The following is a 20,258-nucleotide window of genomic DNA, read 5'->3' as shown; positions in this document are numbered from 1 at the left end:
CTTCATTTATCATATTTATTGTGCTAACTTTGTGTTACAGGATAGTGTTTGGGACTAATGTATCTTGCAGGTGCAAAGGAGCAACCTAAAGCCTCGGATGAACAGTGTCCGAGGCGCCTTCATGGAGCTTGGAGGCGCCTCGGGTGCAAGGCTAGAGCTGGCTACGAGAAGCTGTTCAAGGCACCTTGATGAACAGTGGAAGGCGCCTTGAACAGATGAAGGCGCCTTGGTGAACAGTGGAAGGCACCTTGAATCTGTGATAAGGTTTGACCAGTTCACCCCTTATCTCCGCGGCTGACTAAGCTCATTCAAGGCGCCTCGGTGAACAGTAGAAGGTGCCTTGAACATCCTTTATAAGAGGTCTCGACCAGCAGCTCTCTACAACAATTTTGCAAGCTTTACTTCTGTTGTGTGCTGCTCAAGAGTCGATTCTAAAGTGCTGTTGCAGTTGCCGACGACCCGAAGCCTCATTTATTATTACTCTGTTGTCGGTATTACTTCAATTTCAGTTGTACTTAATTCCTTGTACTTATTCACGATATTTTAGTTGTTGCCTACGGAAAGCGATCAAGGATCGCGGGACTTCGAGTAGGAGTCGATCTAGGCTCCGAACGAAGTAAACGACTATGTTCTTGTGTGTTTGCTTATTTTTATTCTGCTGCTTTAATTACTCAACGATTGTTTTACGATTCTGATATTCGAAATAGCCACGAGCGCTATTCACCCCCCCTAGCGCTTCTCGATCCAACACAACATGTGGAGAAACAGCCAGAGGCACTAAGAAGAAGGTGTACTTATCACAAAACTAGTAGTCACCATACTAAAGATTGTTTTGTTTTAAGAAATAAAAGAGCAAACAGGGAGAGCTACCAAAGGCAAAATTATTATCGGCAGCAGTACCCAGGCACCAAAGCCCGCTTAAATTGGAATACCGCCCGGTCGAACCTCGGCAAGAGACATTGCCTACCCAGGCTGGTACAAGCCAGGTGTCGGAAAAGGCTCCTTCTGAAGCCATGACAACCCGACAAGAAGAAAATAGGAGTAATGCCGCCCGGAGTAATATTAATACGATCGCGGGCGGGCCCACCGATGGAGATTCTAACAAAGCCAGAAAAGCACATGCACGAAGACTGGAGATTCATGTTGTAGGATTCAGTATGGAGTGAGCAGCTGGTCTAGAGATAAGTTTTGGACCTAGAGATCTGAAGGGGGTAGAAATACCCCATGATGATGCATTAATAATCAGGGTCGTGATAGCCAATTATACTATTTCTCGTACCTTTATTGACACTTGTAGTTCTGTCAATATTATCTTTAAGAAGGCCTTTGATCAATTACAGATCAACCCGAGCGAACTTCAACAGATGGTAACTCCTCTATATGGATTCACGGGTAATGAAGTACAACCGCTTAGTCAAATAAAGCTGGTCATATCTCTAGGGGTGGAGCCTCTAATGAGAACAAGAATATCTTATTTTATGGTGGTGGATGCCCCGTCTTCTTATAATGTGATACTGGGTCGACCGACCTTAAACGATTTTAGGGCGGCCGTTTCTACTTTCTGTCAAAAAAATTAAATTTCCTATTGATGATCAGGTAGGAGAAGTACGAGGTGATCAGAAGACAGCTAGAAAATGTTATGTAGAGATCGTTCGGGCTGAAGCTAATGCTGCCCAAAAAATTCAAAAAATGGAAGTCAATGCCATCCAGGAAAAGACGCCTGTGATGGTTTATGAAGAGAAGGAAGAAGTCCAGATTCAGACTGGGCGACCTGAAGCTACTACTTATGTTGCGGCTGATCTTGACCCCACTCTGAAAGTCAAACTGGTGCAATGCCTAAAGAAGAATAATGATGTATTTTCCTGGACACCCAAAGAGGTCTCGAGTGTTTCTCCTGCAGTCATGGAGCACTCTTTACATGTCTTCCCAGATGGCCGCCCGGTCATGCAAAGGAAAAGAAATTTTAGCGCGGAGCAGAACTAAATCATCAAGGAAGAAATAACTAAACTCATGGAGGCTGGTTACATCAGGGAGGTACAATTTCCTAGTTGGCTAGCTAATGTGGTTCTAGTCTCTAAGCCAGGAAACAAATGGCGAGTATGCATTGATTTCCGAGATCTCAACAAGGCTTGCCCAAAAGATTATTATCTATTACCCAGGATCGATCAACTGGTAGACTCCACTGCTAGGTGTGAGTACATCTCTATGCTAGATGCTTATCAAGGCTATCATCAGGTCTCCCTAGCTAAAGAGGATCAAGAAAAGGTCAGTTTTATAACATATAAAGGTACTTATTGTTATAATGTTATGCCCTTCGGACTGAAAAATGCAGGAGCAACTTATCAGAGGCTTATGAATAAGGTCTTCCAGAAGCAGATTGGAAGAAATATGGAAGTATATGTTGATGATATTTTAATTAAGTCTCTTCATGCTGTTGATCTGTGCAGGGATGTAGAGGAGACTTGCAATACATTGAGGCAATATGGGCTCAAGCTGAACCTGAGAAAATGTTTAGTTAGAGCAAAAGGGGGAAATTCTTGGGATATATGGTGTCCGAGCGAGGAATAGAGGCCAACCAGAGCAAAGTCAAGGCGCTTCAGAACATGGAGCCTCCTCGTAACATGAGGGAGGCTCAAAGACTTACTGGCCGGATTACAACCTTGTCTAGGTTCATTTTCAGGTTGGCCGATCGCAACTTCCATTTCTTTAAAATACTCCGGAAGGCAAACAAATTTCAGTGGAACAAGGAATGTGATAAGGCCTTCCAAGAGTTAAAAGATTACTTGTCTACTCTTCCTAGATTAGCTAAGCCTATAGTAGGAGAGACCCTCTGGGTATATTTGTCAGCTAATGAAAATACTGTAGGCTCTGTATTAGTTAGACAAGATGGGAAGGAACAACAACCTGTATATTTCTCTAGCCATTTATTAAAAGGAGCTGAGTGTAGAATTACTACACTAGAAAAATTGGCTTATGCATTAGTGTTGACTGCTCGGAGGTTGCACCCATATTTCTTAGCACATGAAATTATTGTATTGACCAACAGTACCCTCGAACGGGTGCTACTCAACCCAGAGGCATCATGTCGGCTGATCAAATGGACAACTGAACTTGATGAATATGACATACAATATCAACCCCGCTCGGCCATCAAGGCATAAGTTCTAGCAGATTTCATTATAGAAGTTCAAGGCCCTGAGGAAGAAAATATCTGGAAAGTTTATGTGGATGGCTCCTCAACCAGACAAGGTAGTGAAATTGGTGTTCTTCTTAAATCTCCAAAGGAAGACAGACTCCAACTTTCTATTAGGTTGAACTATAGAGCCACTAACAATGAGGCAGAATATGAAGCATTGATAGCTGGATTGCAAGTCGCTCGTCATATAGAAGTAGCTCAGGTCCTCATCTATTCTAACTCTCAATTAGCAGCCCAATAACTATCAAGTAATTTTGAAATTAATAATGATAGACTCAAGTTATATGCTGAGGCATTTGATAAGTTGAAGTCCCAGTTTCAAGAAGTAAATATACAAAAAGTTGTCATTGTATCAAACCCAAGTTGTCATTGTATCAAAAAGGGAAAGATTATTAGTGTAATTTGCACTAACAGTCTAACTCAAGTTTTGGTGAATGACGAGTTAAGTTAGGTATTGTTGTGATCTAATTACTTAACCAAGTGTGCAAGAGTTGACGGGTCTGGAGGACTTGACACCAGGCTGAAATCCAACTAAGTCTGCGGGACCCGATAGTTGGTGTAAAGCTTAGATAGATCAAAGTGCTGACCTGATATCTGGAAGGAAGTCCGATTGGGCTCGTAGGACCTGACGACTAGCAGAAGTCCAGTTGGGTCTACAGACCTAACAACTAGCATGAATACCTAGTGGGTCAAGAGGCTATTCAGTCGACTGCAAGTTGGTAAGTCACTAGAGGAATGTGACTCGGTGAGGGCATGTCCCGGTTAAGGGATAGTAGGCATCAATTCAATTTAGGTTCATTTTGGATCTCTAAACTGAGGCCTTGACTAGTTCCTAGTCCAGGGAGGACAAGAGCTAATTATTATTACTCATGATTATTATGCTAACACTTATCTTGCAAGTTATTATTTTGTTTATTGAACTAACACGTTTTGCAAAGTAAGAAGTGTTAGTATTTTCCCTAATACCAATTATGAGATGATTGTAAATGACTCATTTTGTATAACATTTCATTATTAATAAAAAGCAAAGTTGGTTATTTTTTCTATTTCAATTCAGTGTTGAATGAATAAGTATAATAATATCCTTGGGTAGTAGGTTCTTATCTACAACATATCAATTAGTTGAATTGATAGTGAGATATTGTAGATATAAATATTGTTGGTTGCTACTCGGAATATCGTACTGGTTCTCATGTACAAAAATTTTGTACAAGTCCTGAACCTTTCCTAACAACCTATTGTATTCTTTAGAAATTAATTTTGGAATCGTAAACAGAACTTAACATTATTGATTCCAAATTCAACTTATCTGTTCTTAGAGGTTTAGACTTGGATCACAAACGATGCTTAACATTATTAATCTAAATCCACCTATGTTACAAATTTGATTAAACATTAATTTCAGAGATCAGTTCCAGGTTAAATATGGCGAGGCACCAGGCCTTCTTGGGTATGGGAGCCCACCACTTCCTCGACAAAGCCTTTCAACGAAATTCAATATTTAATCTCCTTATAGTAACCCTAGATTTAACCATTAAGAACAATCAAATCACAAGATCGAAAAACAAAAGAAACACAAAATCGAAACATAAATCCGATAGCCTAGAATCACTAGCCTCTTGTGTTTAGTATTTCAAGATCTAAACAAAAGAATGAACTAGTTATGATGCGGAAAATAATAACTAGTTATACCTTTTGTAGCATATAGACCTCACGATCTTCTATTGTATTCCTCTTCTTATCTCGGGCATCGTGTGGGCGACGATCTACCGAGACGAGAATCCACCCAAGCCTCCTTCTTCTCCTTGCAAGTTTTGACCACCAACTCTTCTTGAAGAGAAACTTTCTTTCTCTTCTTCTTCTCCACAAGCAACCAACCACCAAGATGAGATAAAGCCTCCAAGTGTCGTTGGCCTCAACAAAAGGAGAAGAGAGAAAGAAGAGAGGAGAGGGTCGGCCACCACCAAGGAAAGGAGAGGAGAGAAATAATAGACGTGTTATTAGGTGAGGCACCTCTACCCTCTCTTTTATATTCCTTGGTCTTGGCAATTAAGGAAAGTTTTAAACATAATTAAAACTTTCTTATTTACCCTTGCCAATGAATAAAAGGAAAATTTAATTAAAAATTTCCTTTTATTCTTTTAATGGCCGGCCCCTTCAAGTCCTCTAAATTAGGAAAGTTTTAAACACAAAATTAAAACTTCCTAATTTGTTTCTTGAAAATTTTTAAAATAAAAATTTCTCTTTAAAAATTTCCTTCATGGTTGGTTATAAAAGGAAACTTTTATAAATTAAAATCTCTCTATTAAAACATGTGAATGATTACAAAAAGGAAAGTTTTCTCCAAAATTAAAATCTTTCTTTTAACTACAAATAAGGAAAGATATCAAACCTTTCTTTTAATCTTTTGTAGAAACTATAAAATGAAAGATTTAATTGTAAAACTCTCTTTTAAATCATGACTTCCACATAAGGAAAGATTTTAAAATTAAAATCCCTTTTAATTTTATTGTGGCCGACCACCTACTTGGGCTCCAAGCTAGGGTCGGCCACCACTTGATCCATCCAAGGCTTGATTTGGCCGACCCTTGCTTGGGCTCCAAGCTTGGCTTGGTCGGCCACCTAATGATGGGTAAGAAGGTGGGTATGGGTGGGTATAAGAATTTATAAATAAGAGGCTACGACAAGGACCGAGAGGAGGAATTGGTTTTGGTCTCCCGATGAACTTGAGCTTCCCGTGTTCACCCCGAACACCCAACTCGAGTTCATCAATAATAACTCATACCACTAAAGAGTTATTATTGAACTACGACACCAATTCTATATTACTATATGGGCTCCTTATCATGAGTGTGTTAATCTCCCTGTGTTTAAGATATCGAATGCCCACTAATTAAATGAGTTACTGACAACTCACTTAATTAATATCTAACTCCAAGAGTAGTACCACTCAACCTTATTGTCATGTCGGACTAAGTCCACCTGCAGGGTTTACATGACAATCCTTATGAGCTCCTCTTGGGGACATCATCAACCTAGATTTCTAGGACATAGTTTCCTTCTATAATCAACAACACACACTATAAATAATATTATTTCCTAATTTATCGGGCATATTGATTTATCGAACTAATCGCACCCTTTGATAAATTAAAGAAATAAATATTAAGTATACGTGCTTGTTATTATATTAGGATTAAGAGCACACACTTCCATAATAACAGAGGTCTTGTTTTTTTATTTAGTTAGTATAAAAAGAAACTACCTCAAATGGTCCTGCTCAATACACTCATAGTGTACTAGTATTATTTTATAGTCAACATAAACTAATACCAAATTACACTATGACTATTCCATTGGTATGTTCCTATCCATCTTAGTCGTGAGCTACTATTTATAATTTATAAGGAACTAATAACATGATCTTCTGTGTGTGACACCACACACCATGTTATCTACAATATAAATTAATTGAACAACTACACTTAGCTTATAAATGTAGATATTTGACCAATGTGATTCTTTATTTCAAAAATAAATATTTATAAAAAGCTAGGCTTTTAATATACACTCTAACAATATCCCACTTATATTAAAAGACTATGCTGCCATAAACGCTGACATACATCTGATTCTCATTCCTTCAACATGCTGATCAAAAGCTTTCGCCGGAAGGGCCTTAGTGAAAGGATCTGTCAGGTTATCCGCTGATGCAATCTTGGCTACAACAACTTCTCCTCACTTCACGATGTCTCGTATCAGGTTGTACTTGCGCTTTATGTGTTTACTCACCTTATGGACTCGTGGTTCCTTCGAGTTTGCTACTGCACCACTATTATCACAATAAATTCTGATGATTTTGGGCAAACCATGAATCACATCTAAGTCCATCAAGAAGTTCCTGAGCCATACAACTTCTTTGGCTACCTTAGAGGCTGCCATATACTCATCTTCCATGGTTGAGTCTGAAACGCATTTATGCTTAACACTCCTCCATGCAATGGCTCCACCTCCTAAAGTAAACACATAGCCTGATGTAGACTTATTATTGTCCCTATCTGATTGGAAGTCAGAATCTGTGTGACCCACAGGGAGCAGATCATTTGCTTGGTAAACTAACATATAATCTTTAGTCCTTCTCAAGTACTTCAATATATGCTTTACAGCAGTCCAATGTCCTTGTCTAGGGTTACTTTAATATCTGCTAACCATGCCCACGGTAAAATAGATATCCGGTCTCGTGCATAACATAGCATACATTAGGTTTCCTACAGTTGAAGCATAAAAAACTACATTCATCTCTTCTATCTCTTTTGATGTCTTCGGAGACATCTCTTTAGATAAAGATACTCCATGCCTAAAGGGTAGAAAACCTTTCTTGGAGTCTTGCATGCTAAAACGAGCTAGGATTGTATCGATATATGAAGCTTGGGACAAGCACAACATCCTTTTCTTGTGATCCCTTATCACTTTGATCCCAAGAATATGTGCGCATTCTCCTAAGTCCTTCATATCAAATTGCTTGGACAACCATATGTTAGAGTGTATACTAAAAGCCTAGCCTTTTGTAAACATTTTATTTTGAAATAAAGAATCACATTGGTCAAATATCTACATTTATATGCTAAGTGTAGTTGTTCAATTAATTTATATTGTAGATAACATGGTGTGTGGTGTCACACACAGAAGATCATGTTATCAATTCCTTATAAATTATAAACAATAGCTCACAACTAAGATGGAAAGGAACAAACCATTGGAGTACTCGTAGTGTAATTTGATATTAGTTTATCTTAACTATAAAATTACACTAGTACACTTTGAGTGTATTGAGCTGGACCATTTAAGGTAAATTCTTTTTATACTAACTGAACAAAAGAACAAGACCTTTGTTATTATGGAAGTGTGTGCTCTTAATCCTGATATAATAACAAACACATATATCTAGTATTTATTTCTTTGACTTATCAATGGGTGAGATTTAGTTCGATAAATCAAAAGGTGTGATAAGTTGAGAAATGATATTATTTATAGTGTGTGTTGTTGATTATAGAAGGAAATTGTGTCCTAGTAATCTACGTTGATGATGTCCCCAAGAGGAGCTCATAAGGATTATCATGTAAACCCTGCAGGTGGACTTAGTCTGACATGATAATGAAATTGAGTGGTACTACTCTTGGAGCTAGATATTAATTAAGTGAGTTGTCAGTAACTCATTTAATTAGTGGACATTTTATATCTTAAACATAGGGAGACTAATACACTCATAATAAGAAGGAGCCCAAAATGTAATTTGGGATTGGTGCGGTAGTTCAATAATAATTATTTAGTGGTATGAATTATTATTGATAAAATTAAGTTGGATGTTCGGGGTGAACACGGGAAGCTTAATTTCATCGGGAGACCAAAACCAATTCCTCCTCTCGGTCCCTATTGTAGCCTCTTATTTATAAAGTATTATACCCACCTATATCCACCTTCTTACCCAACCTTAGATGGTCGGCCAAGCAAACTTGGAGTCCAAGCTTGGGCTGGCCAAGCAAAAGGTTGAGCCAAGTAGAGGTGGGGCCGGACATATAAAATAAAAGGATTTTATTTTTAAAATCTTATCTTATGTGGATATCATGAATTTAAAAGAGAGTTTAAAATTTAAATCTTTCCTTTTATAGCTTTCTACAAAAGATTAAGTGAAAGGTTTGATATCTTTCCTTATTTGTAGTTAAAAGGAAGATTTTAATTTTTGATAAAACTTTCCTTTTTTGTAACCATCTTAATGATTTAAAAGAGAGTTTTAAAATTAAATCTTTCCTATTATAGTTTCTACAAAAGATTAAGAAAAGATTTGATATCTTTCCTTATTTGTAGATTGAGAGGAAGATTTTAATTTTAACTTCCTTTTTGGAAATCATCCACATGTTTTAATAGAGATATTTTAATTTATAAACTTTCCTTTTATAACCAACCATGAAGGGAAAATTAATAGAGAAATTTTTATTTTAAAAATTTCCGGAAACAAATAAGGAAGTTTTAATTTTGTGTTTAAAACTTGCCTTATTTAGAGCATGTGATGTGGCCGGCCATAGCATGGGTTAAAAGGAATTTTTAATTAAATTTTCCTTATTAGCCTATGGCAAGGAATATAAGTAGATTTTAATTATAATTAAATTTCCTTATTTGCCAAGACTAAGTAATATAAAAAAGAGGGTAGAGGTGCCTCACCTCACAACACATATTCTATTATTCCTCTCTCTTTTCTTCCTTGGTGTGGTCGACCCTATTCTCTTCTCCTTTCTTCTTCTTGTGGCCGAACCTCACCATCTCTTGGAGCTCTTGTGGTGGCCGGATTTTGCTTGGAGAAGGAGAGAAAGGAGGCTTTGCTCTTGCATCCCTTGGAGCTTGAATGTTGGTGGTCGAAACATAGAAGAAGGAAGTTGTCTTGATGGTTCTCATCTCGGTAGATCATTGCTGACACAACGTCTGAGATAAGAAGAGGAATACGATAGAAGATCAAGAGGTTGTTGTTTACAAAGAAAAGCATAACTAGTAATTCTATTTTGCATCATACTAGTTTTCTTTGTATAGTTTTCGAAATACCAAACACAAGAGGCATATGATTCTAGGTTTCGAATTTGTGATTCAAGTTTGTGTTTTTTTTTGTTTTTCAAATTTGTGATTTGATTGTTCCTTTTGGTTAAACCTAGGGTTACTATAAAAAATTAAATATTAGATTTCATTGAAAGACTTTGTCTAGGAAGTGATGGATGCTCTCATACCCAAGAAGGCCTAGTGCCTCGCCATGTTTAACCTGGAAGATGATTTATGAAATTAATATTTAATTGAATTTGTAACATGGGTGGATTTGGATCAATAATGTTAAGTATCGTTTGCAATCCAAGTCTAAACCTCTAAGAATAGATAAGTTAAATTTGGAATCAATAATGTTAAGTTCCGTTTGCGATTCCTAATTTAATTTCTAAAGAACACAATAGGTTGTTAGTAAAGGTTCAAGACTTGTACAAAATTTTTGTACAGAGGAACCAGTATGATATTCCGCATAGCAACCAACACCATACCCTTACTTCCGACAACGCTTTGATATTGTTTCCAACTAACAAAATATCATCTACGTATAGTACAAGAAATACCACCATGTTTCCATCACACTTCTTGTATACACAAGACTCATCCGGACACTGAATAAATCCATATGACTAGATTACTTCATTAAACTAGATGTTCCAAGATCTTGAAGCTTGCTTCAATCCATAAATCGACCAATTGATATTGCATACTAGATGCTCTTTTCCCTTTGTAATAAATCTCTCTGGTTGCTTCATATGGATGTTTTCTTCAAGACTTCCATTAAGGAAAGCCGTCTTGACATCCATTTGTCAAACCTCATAATCCATATGAGCAACAATAGATAAGAGTATCTAGATAGACTTAAGCATAGCTACTGGAGAAAAGGTTTCCTCATAATCGATTCCCTCTTTCTGAGTATACCCTTTCGCAACAAGCCTTGCTTTGAAGGTTTCCACCTTCCCATCTGTAAGATATAAAAAAAAAAAAAATTAAATAGATAGGGTTATTTGGGAAATAGCCTTATAGAATTTTTTCAGAATTTTTAGAAATTTTCTGGGAATTTTTCAGAGCACGTAAGACGGGTTTTGAGGGGATCAATTTCGGGTACAAATAAGGCCTGTTTGGGAGACCTATTTAGGTGAGGAAATGTTTATAATTATAAGTTATTTTCTTTTCCTTTAATTCCCTTCCCAAGCGCTGTTTCCCCCAAACCCGACGCCGATCTCCTCCTCCTCACATCCCGCCCGAAACCCCTCCCTCTCCGGCGATTTCTCTGCCTGCGACGCCGAGTGCGCCACCGTCCATCGGTGTAACCCCGACCGAGCCTCCTCTCCCTCTTCCTCCCGAAGCGTGGAGTCTCTTTTCCTCTCATCTCCCGATCTTTTCTTTGCCTCTTCGCATCGATGCCCTTCTCATGCGATCACACCCGATCGCCGATTGGTGTTCCGTTGACTCGCCGAGAGCTAGCACCGGTCGATCGTCGATGTCACCATCACCGTGGGAAGGAGGGAGTTGCCGGCCTCTTCATCGCCACTTCACTCCATCTCTCTGTGCAGATTCGGAGCGACGCCCTAGGGTTGGTTTCGTCCGACCGTTACTCCCTTAGAGTCATTGCTCTGGGTGGGTAGATCTCCGGCCAAGAAGGGAGCTCCTAGCCATAGTTTTGGCCTCCCTGTTGCTGCACGTCTGCACAGGGTGAAGATTTCGGTCGGAATTCCCTAAATCGCAGCCATTAGAGGAGTTTCTTGGTTCACAAAGGGTACGGTGAGTTTCTCTATTTTTACCCTTCCTTTTGTTAAATTATGGATCTCTGATGTGCTATATGACCATCAAAGATTGGTAGCGGAATCCATAGCTGAGGAAATTGGGTGTTCTACCAGATTCCCGACCAAAATTGTCCAATGGGTGGCTGCTGGAATGGTGGGGGGATTGTCAGACAAGCTTGGCTATAGGGTAAGTATGTAGATTTAGATTGATACTAGGAGGAATTCTCTCTTGGTTATCCTATTTGATTGATACTATGTCCTGGAATTTCGGTGACAGATTTAGGATGCTTGATTTGCTGTGGTGATTCTTTCTTTAGCTGAAGATTGAAAGAAGAAGGCTATTAAGGTTAGTTTTCATGGTAAACCTTAATCCGATCAATGAATATATTGATACTAGTTTAAGTATGTGATATTATGTGGTGTTGATGAATTGATAAGGATTGGTATTGTATTATGTTGGAGATTTTGTGATTTGTGGGTGCTTGGATAAATTGTGATCGGTGGATTTAGAAGGGGTTTATAATGAGGTTGATTAATGGATGAATTAGGGTAGGTTATGTTGGATTTAATATCGTATTGGATTTGGATCACTAGGTGGATTTAAACATGATCGTTATTGGTATGTATTGGATTGATTGAGGTTTGTATTAGGTTGAAATTTGTGGATATGGTGATTGGTTAATATAGGTTGTTATGTGATCCTTCTTAGGATTATTGGGCTGATTTTTGGTTGGATTATCAGATGTGGATGGATTTGGGTAGTTGTTGATGATGATGTTATGTGATGTGGATTTATGACAGTGATTTGATTTTATGATAGGCTATTGTGGTTGGATATCATTATGCGGAGATTTGTTATTGGATTAAATGATGTGTTGATTTGAGAGATTAGTCAAAGATCGGATGTGATTGGAGTGATGCTATTGGGTTAGGGATTTTATTTAGCTAATTAATTCATATGAATTTAGCTAAATAAAATATAAACATATTGATTGCTGCAGGACTTGGTTTCGAGGCAAGCGTCTCGACGTGGGATTTATCTTATCACGATCGACAGATTAAAGGCGGGTATTTCTTCCTTTGCCTCTATGTAGATTTTCTTTGAGCCTAGTGCATGGTTGTTATTTGACGGATTAGGTTACTTTACCCTATATCGTGTTTAGTTGCTGTTTTTCCTGCTTGTTTCTTTTGCTTGAGCTTAGAGATGATCTATTTAATTCATATACAGTCTCTACTCTTGATATCTACTCTGTTGTGATTACACGTGTAGAGTATCTCTTGTAGGGTTTGTCGGGTTGTTAGTATTACCATGCTGATTGGGTATATGATGTGGACTGTACATAGGTGGGTATGTGTTATAGGAGTCATCCTGTTGACCTGCATTTACACGTGGTGTGTACATACGTATTTGTCATGTACTTTTGGAGGAGTTGGGTTGATTGTATGTTCGGAGTATATACACATGTCCGTTGTGTTTTATTGATTGTACTTATATTTTTGTATACATGTGTCTGGTGGGATTATTGGAGTTTTGGTTGATTATACATGTGTAGTGGGTACATATGTTTGGTGGGATACATAGAGGTATCATGACGATTATACTCTTGTTGGAGGCATTTATGAGGTTTGGGGTTGTTGCATGGATGATGATTATATATATATATATATATCACGCTTAATATCTCAAATAATTTTACCCTTATGGTGAGAGAGTCATTGGTTTGGTTTAGCGCCGCACACTCGGGTAGTGGTAGTTGGAGCGATTGCTCTTAGTCTGTCGTGCCACCCGGTCACGAGGTTTAGTGAGATCCGGCGTTGTGAGCAGGGACCCCGATGCTATTTAGCTATATAGCTATTAGCGGATGTCGCCTCGACCACTATATAGTGGGCTGGAGGGTAGTACACAAGCCTCTCGGCCATACAGGGTCGTGGTGTTCGGAGAGGTGGCGGGGGTGACCATGGAGCATGCATACGCAGTTATGATGCTTGCATTTGATGCGCGATACACATGCCTAGTAGATACTAGTTGCATGTGATTGTGATTTGCACTTGATTGAGATATGGTTGTTGCATTTGGTTGTCATGCTCATACACGTCATTTATTTTACATGTATATGCGATCGTATCTATATTCGCAGTGTCGAGTATATCTATGCGGATCCGTGAGTTCTTGATCGTTATCATCATATCGATTCAGTTAGGTATATCGTTATATTGGTTGTGGTTTACAGTTTATATATCGAGGTTATTATATCGGATATGTTTAGTGCATTGATTATAGAGTATGATCGTTCTTATTCCCACCGAGGTGTATACTTTTGATCTCCATGTTTTGTTTATGGACCACGACTATCTTTTCTATTACTGATTTTATACCTTGCGTATATATCTATGTTTTGGTAGATGGTTGGAGTGTCGCTCGGAGTATCCTGTCTGCCGGGTCCTACGTCACATCCGACGATCGTTTCGGGTTTTGGTATATCTTTATTTGCATTCGATATTTGTTGTATTTGGTGTGTTGATGTATGTGTTGTTGTGGTTGTTGTATAAAGCCTAGCCGGCTAGCAGTGTGTTGATTGTGTTGTATTGGGCTTTCCGTTTTCTTCGTTTTCCGCTGTGTTGGTTTGTTTTGTACAGCCCTGTGGGCTGTCTTATATATAACTGCGTGGTTGTGATTGTTTCATTCCAGCCGTATGGGCTGTTATTATAACTGCGTGGTTGTGTATATAAATATTCCAGCCGCATGTGGGATGTATATTGGTTTGTAGTGATGCTCATATTGTCCATGGGAGATGTTGTGGATTTTTATGCGGCGGGGACTCCTTTGGGGGCGTGACAATTTTAGTGGTACACGATGTCTGCTTTGTTTTTGTTTTAGATTTTTGAGATTTATCTGATACCAATTTTTGGTATCAGAGTAGGTACGATGCCTATTATTCGTGTTTTGGATTTCGTGATTCGGTTTTCTTGATGTGACTTTTCGGCTTTGGGACCAGGCAGCAGCAGGACATCTCCAGGCTATAGGAGGTATGTTTGCATTGTTATCATACATTTCTGTTGGTGTATGTATTGTTGCCCATGATAGTTAGTTATGACATGTGTTAGTACTCTTGTTAGTACCTGCCTATTTTAGCATGCATTGCATGTGTTAGGTCAATCACTGATCACGATTGACCTAATGGAGATCAAGGAGTTACAGTCTCAGGGGATTTCCTCATATCATACTGCCAGTAGTTTTAGTGTCTGTTACTACGAGTTGGTTGAGAGTTAGAGTCACATACCAGTCTCTATTACTATTAGCTGGGTAGTTGATGATGTTGGTATACTCATATTGACTCAGTTAGTAGAGTACTGGTTTACTCCTGTTGAGGTTTGATTTACTTGGTTGACTTGTGTAGTTATGGTTTGACTTATTACCCTTGTTGACTTGGATAGTTGAGGATTGACTTATTTTAGTCGGTTCTGTGTTCCTGTTAGTTCGATCAGCAGAGTACTTATTTGGATTCTTTCAGTTCTGTCTGTAGAGGATTGATTTACCCAGGTTGACTTTGGTGGCTGGGTATCGATTTACCTTAGTTAGTTTCATCAGTGGATGATTGATTTACTCTTGTTGGATCAGATAGTGTTGATCGATTTATGTTGTTGGTCCGACCAGTAGGGGACTGACTTACTCTATCTTTAGAGATTCCTATCTTTGGGATGTTACTTGGTTAGATATTTTGACTTGTACCGGTGTAGAAAGGACTGAATTGGCCATATACCATTATCGGCTTAGTCAGTCTATAGAGGATCAACATATCCTATTCCATGGGGACTTTGACTATGGATTGTCTGTACCTGGTTGGGGGGCTTAGAAGGTACGTTCAGATAGGATATCGCACGGTGTGGAAAAGTGTAAAGCTACGTGCTTAACACTTATGAGATACATCCCTTACTAGGGTGTATGAGTTGGAGAGGACATTTGGATATATGATTTGTACTGGCGTAGGAGAGTCGAAGTTAGCTGCTTAACCTTTACGTGACCCGGTACAACGTGAGGGAAGAAGCAGAGAATGTTTTTTTGGAGATCAGGTCATCACTTAGTGATTTCCTTGAGATGTTTTGGAGAGAGTAGTTCTTTACCTCTTTTGGTAGCATGGTGATTTGTAAGGCGATGACTAGTAGACTCGCCCATCGTTGTTCCATGGGAGATCCTGACTCATGGAACTATTGGATATGATTAGATATCCATGATGTACTTAGTGATATATACCCCATAATAGTGCGGAGGAAGTGGTATTAGTTGAGTACTACCTAGGAGGTCTGATCGTAACTAGGTATAATTTCATATGATGATCTCCGAAGGGTAGAGCGTTGATTGATGGATATTTTGATCAGCTAGTTAGTTATAGTGCTCCTCTATTTTTGTGTTCATTGCTTGATACTGGAGGTTACTGAACCTCAGATGGAGCAATCACAGTATGATGGGGTACAAGATAATGGTTAGACGACTCAACTAACATTGTCTCTATCAGGTGGCTCAAGACCTTGACCACGTGATCATTTTACCAGATCTGGTAGTCTATATCTCAGATTAGAGGGTTGGACCTTTTATCGAGGGACATTTATGAGATGATTATGAGAGTTGCGTAGATACTTTCTTGATGGGTAGATTCTTAGTCAGGAGATTGTGTGACCCTTTGACTTTGGATTGATATCCTTTTTCTGTGGATATTTGGTTATCGGAAAGGATGAGATGATGAGATTTGTAGACCTTTTTGGATACGTTTAGTTTGTTGGTAGTAGGGGTTGAAGGTTAGGTATTTTCCTTTGACTCCATCTTTATTTAGGAGACTATCTGGTACGATGGAGTGATATTGAGGATGATTTGTGATTGGTGGACATTATGAGATCAGATGTGGTGATAGGTTGCCTTTTGATGATCTATTGGTGGATATTTGGTTTGATGGCCTACTATTTGGTGTTTGAGGTTGATAGAGACATGAGGAGTAGCACTTGTGTGATATTTATGGATTTAGTGATTTGTAGTTGGTGATTAGATTACAGACTTGTTGTTGATGATCTTATGGTGGAGTAAGCTTGTGGTACGTACATTATGAGTCCTTGGTGTTACCATTTAGGCATACCGTGCCTAGATGTTTACATGGACTCAGTGTACTTGGTATTTTTAGAGTTTGGATCAGTTTTCATTGTCTTATTGGCGATGTTGTGATCTATTCCCGATCCGAGGTGGATCACGTACACTAGCTTCACATAGTTCTAGAGATGTTTCGACGGAAACATCTATATGTGAAGTTAGTAGTACGTATTGTGATTGTCTTTTACGAGTTTTTGGGACACGTTGTCTTTAGTAGAGAGATATTAGTGGATCCATGGGAATTAGAAGTGGTTATCAGTTGGGAGTAGTCGTAGTCTATATTGGAGACTCGCAGCTTCCTTGGTCTAGCTGGATATTACTTGAGATTTGATTGAGGGTTTTCTCCAGCATTTATGCAGTTGACCGGAGTGTCTAGGAAGAGTATGGAATTTTCCTGGATAGATGTTTGTGAGATCAGTTTAGATAACTGCACCGTCTTAGTTATGCTTTCTAGTGTAGACGGATTTGCACTCTACACATATGTATCGTATCTGGGAGTTGGTGTAGTTCCGATATAGTATGAGCGGAGCAGTCTCATGCCAGTATATCGAATTATCGTGTGATAGGAATGAGATTCATAGATCTCTATGGGAGATTGTGTGTGTTTTCGAGTCACTTCTTATCCGGGAGGAGTTACTGCATGAAACACCTTGATCTGGATTGGTGATACATCTGGGTGGCACCCGATGTATAGAGATTGGAGCATTCTGATTGGTGGAATGACATGAAGAAAGACATCGCGGATTTTGTAGCTTGATGTCTATTATGTCAGTAAATGGAGGCGGAACATCAGAGATTAGTAGGAGTGCCTCCGTTGATTTGGATACTGGAGTAGAGTGGGAGTATGTTATGACGGATCTTGTTGTGGGATTACCCAAGACTCGGAGAGGATATGATGGTTTGGGTAATCATGGATTAGTTGATGACTTTGCTCCCTAGCTATCAGTATGTACGACGGATTCTTTTGGATGGAGTAGCAGGATTATACTCTAGAGGGATTTCCAGACTGGATGATGTACCTCTGAGTATTGTTTTGGATGGAGATCAGTGATTTCATGTCATGGTTTTGATTATAGTTACAGCAGACTTTGGATTAGGAGTTTCACTTTAGTATAGATTTTCATCTCAGACTGATGGATAGTTTGAGCGCCCTATAGAGATGTTGGAGAATCTATTGATGGTGGATTATGGATTTCAGAGGTAGTTGATTTATCCACTGTTGGCTAGATGGCAGTGTGAGAGAAGCGGAAGTAGAGTGGGCTCATAACCCACAGAGCCATTCTTTTTGATTGGAGATTTGTTCATCATACTTGGATAGAGTGGTATGCGAGTATGTTGCTTGGAGGTTATCCTTGGATGAAGATCCCTGAGTTGACCAGAAAATTTGGGGACCAAATTTTTATTAGAGGGGGAGAATGTAAGATATAAAAAAAAAAAAATTAAATAGATAGGGTTATTTGGGAAATAGCCTTATAGAATTTTTTCAGAATTTTTAGAAATTTTCTGGGAATTTTTCAGAGCACGTAAGACGGGTTTTGAGGGGATCAATTTCGGGTACAAATAAGGCCTGTTTGGGAGACCTATTTAGGTGAGGAAATGTTTATAATTATAAGTTATTTTCTTTTCCTTTAATTCCCTTCCCAAGCGCTGTTTCCCCCAAACCCGACGCCGATCTCCTCCTCCTCACATCCCGCCCGAAACCCCTCCCTCTCCGGCGATTTCTCTGCCTGCGACGCCGAGTGCGCCACCGTCCATCGGTGTAACCCCGACCGAGCCTCCTCTCCCTCTTCCTCCCGAAGCGTGGAGTCTCTTTTCCTCTCATCTCCCGATCTTTTCTTTGCCTCTTCGCATCGATGCCCTTCTCATGCGATCACACCCGATCGCCGATTGGTGTTCCGTTGACTCGCCGAGAGCTAGCACCGGTCGATCGTCGATGTCACCATCACCGTGGGAAGGAGGGAGTTGCCGGCCTCTTCATCGCCACTTCACTCCATCTCTCTGTGCAGATTCGGAGCGACGCCCTAGGGTTGGTTTCGTCCGACCGTTACTCCCTTAGAGTCGTTGCTCCGGGTGGGTAGATCTCCGGCCAAGAAGGGAGCTCCTAGCCATAGTTTTGGCCTCCCTGTTGCTGCACGTCTGCACAGGGTGAAGATTTCGGTCGGAATTCCCTAAATCGCAGCCATTAGAGGAGTTTCTTGGTTCACAAAGGGTACGGTGAGTTTCTCTATTTTTACCCTTCCTTTTGTTAAATTATGGATCTCTGATGTGCTATATGACCATCAAAGATTGGTAGCGGAATCCATAGCTGAGGAAATTGGGTGTTCTACCAGATTCCCGACCAAAATTGTCCAATGGGTGGCTGCTGGAATGGTGGGGGGATTGTCAGACAAGCTTGGCTATAGGGTAAGTATGTAGATTTAGATTGATACTAGGAGGAATTCTCTCTTGGTTATCCTATTTGATTGATACTATGTCCTGGAATTTCGGTGACAGATTTAGGATGCTTGATTTGCTGTGGTGATTCTTTCTTTAGCTGAAGATTGAAAGAAGAAGGCTATTAAGGTTAGTTTTCATGGTAAACCTTAATCCGATCAATGAATATATTGATACTAGTTTAAGTATGTGATATTATGTGGTGTTGATGAATTGATAAGGATTGGTATTGTATTATGTTGGAGATTTTGTGATTTGTGGGTGCTTGGATAAATTGTGATCGGTGGATTTAGAAGGGGTTTATAATGAGGTTGATTAATGGATGAATTAGGGTAGGTTATGTTGGATTTAATATCGTATTGGATTTGGATCACTAGGTGGATTTAAACATGATCGTTATTGGTATGTATTGGATTGATTGAGGTTTGTATTAGGTTGAAATTTGTGGATATGGTGATTGGTTAATATAGGTTGTTATGTGATCCTTCTTAGGATTATTGGGCTGATTTTTGGTTGGATTATCAGATGTGGATGGATTTGGGTAGTTGTTGATGATGATGTTATGTGATGTGGATTTATGACGGTGATTTGATTTTATGATAGGCTATTGTGGTTGGATATCATTATGCGGAGATTTGTTATTGGATTAAATGATGTGTTGATTTGAGAGATTAGTCAAAGATCGGATGTGATTGGAGTGATGCTATTGGGTTAGGGATTTTATTTAGCTAATTAATTCATATGAATTTAGCTAAATAAAATATAAACATATTGATTGCTGCAGGACTTGGTTTCGAGGCAAGCGTCTCGACGTGGGATTTATCTTATCACGATCGACAGATTAAAGGCGGGTATTTCTTCCTTTGCCTCTATGTAGATTTTCTTTGAGCCTAGTGCATGGTTGTTATTTGACGGATTAGGTTACTTTACCCTATATCGTGTTTAGTTGCTGTTTTTCCTGCTTGTTTCTTTTGCTTGAGCTTAGAGATGATCTATTTAATTCATATACAGTCTCTACTCTTGATATCTACTCTGTTGTGATTACACGTGTAGAGTATCTCTTGTAGGGTTTGTCGGGTTGTTAGTATTACCATGCTGATTGGGTATATGATGTGGACTGTACATAGGTGGGTATGTGTTATAG

At 39.1% G+C, this 20,258-nt stretch overlaps 2 long non-coding RNA genes across 2 annotated transcripts; both read left to right on the top strand.

The window, feature by feature from the left end:
* The first annotated feature begins 10,766 nt into the window (after positions 1-10,766).
* Positions 10,767-12,611, top strand: LOC121993762. The gene is made up of 4 exons (XR_006115403.1): positions 10,767-11,542; positions 11,614-11,731; positions 11,822-11,890; positions 12,546-12,611. It is a non-coding gene; the product is annotated as an uncharacterized LOC121993762 (long non-coding RNA).
* A 4,314-nt stretch (positions 12,612-16,925) lies between these two features.
* Positions 16,926-19,964, top strand: LOC121993761. The gene is made up of 4 exons (XR_006115402.1): positions 16,926-18,895; positions 18,967-19,084; positions 19,175-19,243; positions 19,899-19,964. It is a non-coding gene; the product is annotated as an uncharacterized LOC121993761 (long non-coding RNA).
* The last annotated feature ends 294 nt before the right edge of the window (positions 19,965-20,258 follow it).

This window comes from Zingiber officinale, chromosome 6A (assembly GCF_018446385.1).
Source record: "Zingiber officinale cultivar Zhangliang chromosome 6A, Zo_v1.1, whole genome shotgun sequence".
NCBI classification, from domain to species: domain Eukaryota; kingdom Viridiplantae; phylum Streptophyta; class Magnoliopsida; order Zingiberales; family Zingiberaceae; genus Zingiber; species Zingiber officinale.
This window is presented reverse-complemented; position numbering and strand designations above follow the sequence as displayed.